We start from the raw sequence: 6,909 nt of genomic DNA, 5'->3' as shown, positions 1-6,909 counted from the left end.
TGCCTGTTCACGAATTCTGATTGGCTCATGTATCGGCACCATATTTGAAATGGCCGAGAGCCGCAGGAGGGGTTAGAGAAGCCTGCTGCATTGCGCAGCCTGGGGTCAGGGGCCCAGGAGGGGCATGAGCCGACATGGTTGGAGGGAGCCCCCTGAGCAACAAGCATGTAATCCCCCCGCCTTGGGCAACAAGGATGTAAACCCTTTTTCATCCCCTGGGCAATGAATGTGTAATCACCCCATGGCAACGAGCATGGAACCCCCATGGCAGCAAGCATGTAATCCTCTCATGGAAACAAGCATGAAACCCCCTGTGCCAACAAGCACAAAACTCCTGGCATCGAGCATGCAGCTTCTGGCAACTAGCATGTAGGTAAGCGGCACTTATGTGACATGGTATGTAATTGGCATTATGGTGTGTGACATAATGACATGTAATGGGCATAATGGCATGTGGTTTAATAAGTAATGGGCATTACTGTGTTGCGCATAATGTGAAGTGGACAGAGAAGAAAAAAGAATGTCCTTTTTGTTGGTGCACCTCTAATTAATAAACCTTAAAAATTAACCTTTATTATTGTCTTTATTAAAAGGCTGCGAAAAATGAATTAAAAAACATACATAGACATATACAGTTGGGGTACACACATAAAACAAGGTGGCGGGCAGGGATTGCTCTTTATTGCGTTAATTCAAAATATGTTTATGAAGTGTTTAACAGTGTATAGAGGAGCCGATCCAAGTAGTGAATTGGATTTGCAAATAAAAATACCAATCTCTTCTTCCTGCCTGGATCAAGGTCTCAACTCATCTGGTCTGAGTCATCATATCTCAGTAGTCACATTTACCACTGTACAATTTGTAGGTGTGGTGGAGAAAAAGAGAGAGGGGATGTACCTGTCTGTGACACCTTATATAAGGGGGATGCACACTGGTAAACCAACCCTCTTATCCAAGTGGGGGAATCACTCTCTTAGTATCGCTAATATCCTGGCATGGTCTTCACAAGTCTAACAAGTTGCCACCATGTCTGATAATCAGCAAGGTGACAATCTCAGCAAGGTAGCAGACTCAATATGATGTTGGTATCAAGTGTGTTAATAGGATCTGCTTGGTTACTCATATATGCTGCCACCATATATGGTAATCTGCAGGTAAGTATCTAAGACCAAGCACTGTTATCCCCAATTGGTAATAAAGGGTGTCACTCTGTACAATATCAGGGTGACCTCGACCCCCAAGGGGAGAAAGACCAGCCCTTCGGGAGGCTGTCTCACTGCCAGGTGAGGTCTGGGGTTTTTTGTTTAGATATTAGATACCCCTGCCACCATAATAGGTAATCTGCAGGTGGGTGAATCTAAACAGTTATACAGGGTTTGCTCAGTATCCCCACACTCCTGCCACCATAATAGGTAATCTGCAGGTATGCGAGATTGTCACCTTGCTGATTATCAGACATGGTGGCAACTTGTTAGACTTGTGAAGACCATGCCAGGATATTAGCGATACTAAGAGAGTGATTCCCCCACTTGGATAAGAGGGTTGGTTTACCAGTGTGCACCCCCCTTATATAAGGTGTCACAGACAGGTACATCCCCTCTCTCTTTTTCTCCACCACACCTACAAATTGTACAGTGGTAAATGTGACTACTGAGATATGATGACTCAGACCAGATGAGTTGAGACCTTGATCCAGGCAGAAAGAAGAGATTGGTATTTTTATTTGCAAATCCAATTCACTACTTGGATCGGCTCCTCTATACACTGTTAAACACTTCATAAACATATTTTGAATTAACGCAATAAAGAGCAATCCCTGCCCGCCACCTTGTTTTATGTGTGTACCCCAACTGTATATGTCTATGTATGTTTTTTAATTCATTTTTCGCAGCCTTTTAATAAAGACAATAATAAAGGTTAATTTTTAAGGTTTATTAATTAGAGGTGCACCAACAAAAAGGACATTCTTTTTTCTTCTCTGTCTTCTATACATGTTGTGTCCTTAGGTAGCACACACCTGTTCCTAAAAAATCAGAAATATAAATCGTGGACATATTTAGGGGTCCGACCAATATCCTTGTCTTGTGCGAATGACAACCTCCTCCCCCATTTACTCATAATGTGAAGTGGAATTTACGGTGTGGGATATTATGTGTAATAGGCATTACCTTGTGGGGCATAATGTGAAATGGGCATTACGGCATGTGTCATAATGTGGCCATACCCCTTTTGTCCTGTAAACACTCGTTTAGTTTCATATGACCACGCCCCATCATGACACATGGCCACGCCCACTTTTGGCGCACTCGCTTAGAGTACTGATAAATCAATTCTACTTGCGCCACTGGGTAGGTGCCAGAGGGCAGAGGAAGTTCAGAGATTTGCCAGTCTCTGTGGAGAAGTCTGCCCTGATTTAGAGGAGCTGTCCTGGTGCAGAAAGAGGATCAGACGTACAGGTCTGTAACTAGACTCCTCATACACCTCAGAGATTACTAGACTGCCGGATGACAGGAAGTTTATTGTCATGAAGTCCTAAAACAGCGCAGTTGGAGGCTGATAGTGGATAGCTCGTATCGATCTGAGGGGGTGATTCAGGAGTGATCGCCCCCAGTGTATACGCGCCGGGGACCGATGGTGCTGCTCTGAGGATGCTTATGTCCAATTATACACATGTGCAGGGCCTCTGTGCGAACGCTTTCGACACCTGTCAAAGGTGAGGTGCTTGCACGGGTAGGGGAGGGTACAGGAAAAGGCCGGAGCATTTTATAAGCGTCTCCAGGAAAACGCTGCCCATTCCCTTGGAACGCAGGTGGGTCGATGGCCGGCGGCTGACGCCACATGATGTCAGCGCCCACCCTCTCTTTGGTGGACTCTGACGGAAAAGAAACTCAGTTTATTTCTTAAGAGGAGAGAAATCATTTGATGGCCGCATGTGAGGGGAAATGTTCACGTACATCCCCTCGCATGTTACCGACAGGATTCGGTGGCAGGGGGCGCGAGTTATGCCACTCACTAACTGACCACTGCTTAGTGAGCGGTACTGAATCAGGCCTCGAATTCGGAACCAGTCCTGATGGTCGGGTTTTGCACATTTCTGCGCATTTCCAATTCCTGACACCGAACGACTTTGGTGGGCCGGATTGGGGGGGAGGGGGTATGTATCCCCAGTCCCCCCTCTCTGAAAGGGCCCCTGTTCATTCAAGCCAGCTGACATTTTTTTTTTATATAGAGCGGAGCTGTGGGGAAAACATGGAGACAGTTTTGGATGTAATGTTGTAGAGCTGCAGATAGGTGGCGCTGCAGCGCACAGTTCCTCGGCTTTCAGGCAGCTCCTCTCTCTCTACACCTCACAGGGCTGTGAGATGGAGCTGCTTCTGTGCTGGTGAGGCTGACTCCCCAGGTATGTGTGCTTTGTTGTTGGTGCCATTAGAAGGGGAATAGGCAGTGTGGTGAGGAGTGTAAGAACATAATACATCACTGTATGCTGGCCCAGTGAGCACTGTGATGTCTTGGTAGCACTGCCGCAGTGGGGGTGTGGGGATTGGGGAATAATCTATGATTGCTTCTTGTGAGCAGTGCCGTCTTTCCCATTGGGCACGATGGGCAGTTGCCCGGGGGCCCTAGGACCTAGGGGCCCCCGGCCCAGCCCAATGGGAAAGATGGTGGCCGGGGTCCGGGAATCCGCTCACCCTCGCTGGGGGATCCGGGCAGGGGGATCAGGGCGGTGGCGGTAGCTAGAAGCCTGATTCGGCGAAGCTCTATTTGCCGGCGGGGCGGGAAGCGCTGTTGCATTTGAATAGACTGGCCGGACGCTGATTGGCTGAATTCAGAAAATCAGCATCCGGCCAGTCTTTGAAAAGGCAACAGCGCTTCCCACCCCGCCGGCAAATAGCGCTTCACCTCCTAGCTAGCAGTGAATTTAATTTCGGGGGTCCGTGTGCCGGGGTTCTGATCACCCTCACTGGGTGATCCGGCAGGGGGATCAGGGCATCGGTGGCGGTAGCTAGGAGCCCGAAGCGGCGAAGCGCTATTTGCCGGCAGGGGGGGCGAGAAGCGCTGCTGCATTTAAAATGACTGGCTGAATGCTGATTGGCTGAATTCAGCCAATCAGCATCCGGCCAGTCTTTTCAAATTCAACAGCGCTTCCCGCCCCCGCCGACAAATAGTGCTTCGCCGCTTCGGGCTCCTAGCTACCGCCACCGCCGCCCTGATCCCCTTCCCCAGCGAGGATGGTCGGATCCCCGCCACCCGGCCACCATCTTTCCCATTAGAGCTATTTGCCGGTGGGGCGGGAAGCGCTGCTGCATTTGAAAAGACTGGCCGAACGCTGATTGGCTGAATTCAGCCAATCAGCGTCTGGCCAGTCTTTTCAAATGCAACAGCTCTTCCCGCCCCGCCAGTTAATAGCGCTTTGCCACTTCAGGGCAGGCTCCTAGCTACCGCCGCTGCCCTGATCCCGCTACCCGGATCCCCCAGCGAAGATGATCGGATCCCCGGCCGCCGGAAGCTGACTGGCTGCCGCACGGAGCCAGAGAGGTGAGGGTTGGGGAGGTGACTGTGGGCTCCTGGGCAAACTAATTTGGGGGGGGGTCCAGTGAACTAGTTTGCCCAGGGGCCCTTCCTAATGTTAAGACGGCCCTGCTTGTGAGGCTTATTTTCTTAATGTTTATTGCTCATGTGTTTTTATAAACATAGTGTGTTTTTATGCTACGTGTGTATGTATGGTATATGTGTGCGTATGCCCTGTGTGTATATATGGTATGTGTGCATGTATGTCCTGTGTGTATATATGGTATGTGTGCTTGTATGCCCTGTGTCTATGTATGGTATGTGTCTTTGTATGCCATGTGTGTGTGTGTGTGTGTGTGTGTGTGTGTGTGTATGGTACAGTATGTGTGCATTTATGTTCTGTCTGTGTGTATGGGATGTGAGCGTGTATGCCCTGTGTCTATGTGTGTATGTATGGGATGTATGCATGTATACCCTCTGTGTTTGTATGTATGATATGTATGCGTGTATGCCCTCCGTGTGTGTATGTATAGTATGTGTATATCTATGCCTTGTGTGTATGTATGGTATGTGTACGTGTAGGCCCTGTGTGTGTGTGTGTGTGTGTGTATGTATGTATGGCATGTGTGTATGTATGGCCTGTGTCTAAGTATGGTATGTGTATGTCCTGTGTGTATGCCCCAACATTAATTTGTGCATGAAATATGCTGGCAAATTGGGCACGAAATATGCTGGCAAAGTGGGCACATGCACCATATTTAACGATTTTGAATAAGTAGCTGCAGTTTTTCAAGGGTTAACGAGTCTTGGGCTACAAATTTGACACCTGAAATCAGCAGAGGGGTATCACCTACATATGTGACCCAAGTGTATTTTGCCTGGCCCAACGCTGGTTTGGGCCAAAGTGGGCACCCGGACCATTTTATCATTTTGAATTAACTACGGTTTTGCAAGAGTTAACAAGTTTTGGGCCACAAAATTTACACCTGAAATCAACAGAGGGGTGTGACCTACAGATGACCCAAGTGTTTTTGGTCTGGCCCAACGCTGACTTGGGCATGAAGTACATGGGCAAAATGGGCACATAGATATGAGACATGTCTCATTTTGAATAAGTAGCTGTAGTTTTGCAAGGGTTAACAAGTCCTAGGCCACAAATTTACCACCTGAAATCAAGAGACGGGTGACACTAGCATATGGTCCAAGTGTATTTTGCCTGGCCCAACGCTGGTTTGGGCATGAATATCGGGGAAGCCCGGCACCGCAGTATATAGCGGTGCCCGGAGCTTCCCCGGCAGCGGAGAGCCTTTGGTGCGGCCGGGCCTGCCCCCTTCAATGACAATGCTGGCCGGGCCCGCCCCTATTCCTGACGACGGCAGCCGGGCCCGCCCCTTTTCGTCACGACGCGGCCCGGGCACGCCCCTTTTGTGACCTAGGCGGCACGGGACCACCCAGAACAGTGACCACGGCGGGCCCGGTCCGCCCCCTTGACGATGCCCCCCTTACAGCGGCTCACTGCCTGCCCCGGTTCCTAGAAGGAACAATAACAATGCTATGGGGTGGAGGAATGCTATGGGGCAGAGTGGGCGTAGGAATGCTATGGGGCAGAATGGGCAGCGGAATGCTATTGGGCGGAGGAATGCTATGGGGCAGAGTGGGCAGTTGTATAGTATGGGGCAGCTGAATGCTATGGGGCAGAGCAGGTAGCGGAAGATCTACAGGGCAGAGAGGGCAGCGGAATGCCATGGGGCAGAGTCGGCAGCAGAATGCCATGGGGCAGAGTCGGCAGCGAAATGCCATGTGGCAGAGTGGACAGCGGTATGTTATGGGGTGGAGGAATACTATGGGGGTAGGGAATGCAATGGGCAGAGTGGGCAGCTGAATGCTATGGGGCGGAGGAATGCTTTGGGGCAGAGTGGGCAGTTGTATAGTATGGGGCAGACTGGGCAGCTGAATGCTATGGGGCAGAGCGGGTAGCGAAAGGTCTACAGGGCAGAGTGGGCAGCAGAATGCCATGGGGCAGTCGCCAGCAGAATGCCATGGGGCAGAGTCGGCAGCGGAATGCTATGTGGCAGAGTGGACAGCATAATGCTAGGGGGCGGAGAAATGCTATGGGGGGAATGAATACTATGGGCAGAGTGGGCAGCAGAATGCTATGGGGCGGAGGAATGCTATGGGGCAGAGTGGACAGCGGAATGCCATGGGCAGAGTGGGCAGCGTAAGGACTATGGGGCAATATCAAGAAGGAGGGGCACAAGCACCCGGGATAAGGGGGTACTCACTGCCACCTGTAGCGCTTCTGCATCACAACTCCTTCTGGACTCGCTCCACAGCAGGTGAGGCTTTGTTTTGTGTCCTCAGCTCCTGCAGCAGGAGGTGCTGGGTCATCCTCGGCTCCAC

This window comes from Crinia signifera, chromosome 6, assembly GCF_055691185.1.
Source record: "Crinia signifera chromosome 6, ASM5569118v1, whole genome shotgun sequence".
Classification (NCBI taxonomy): Eukaryota; Metazoa; Chordata; class Amphibia; order Anura; family Myobatrachidae; genus Crinia; species Crinia signifera.
Note: the sequence above shows the minus strand (reverse complement) of the source record.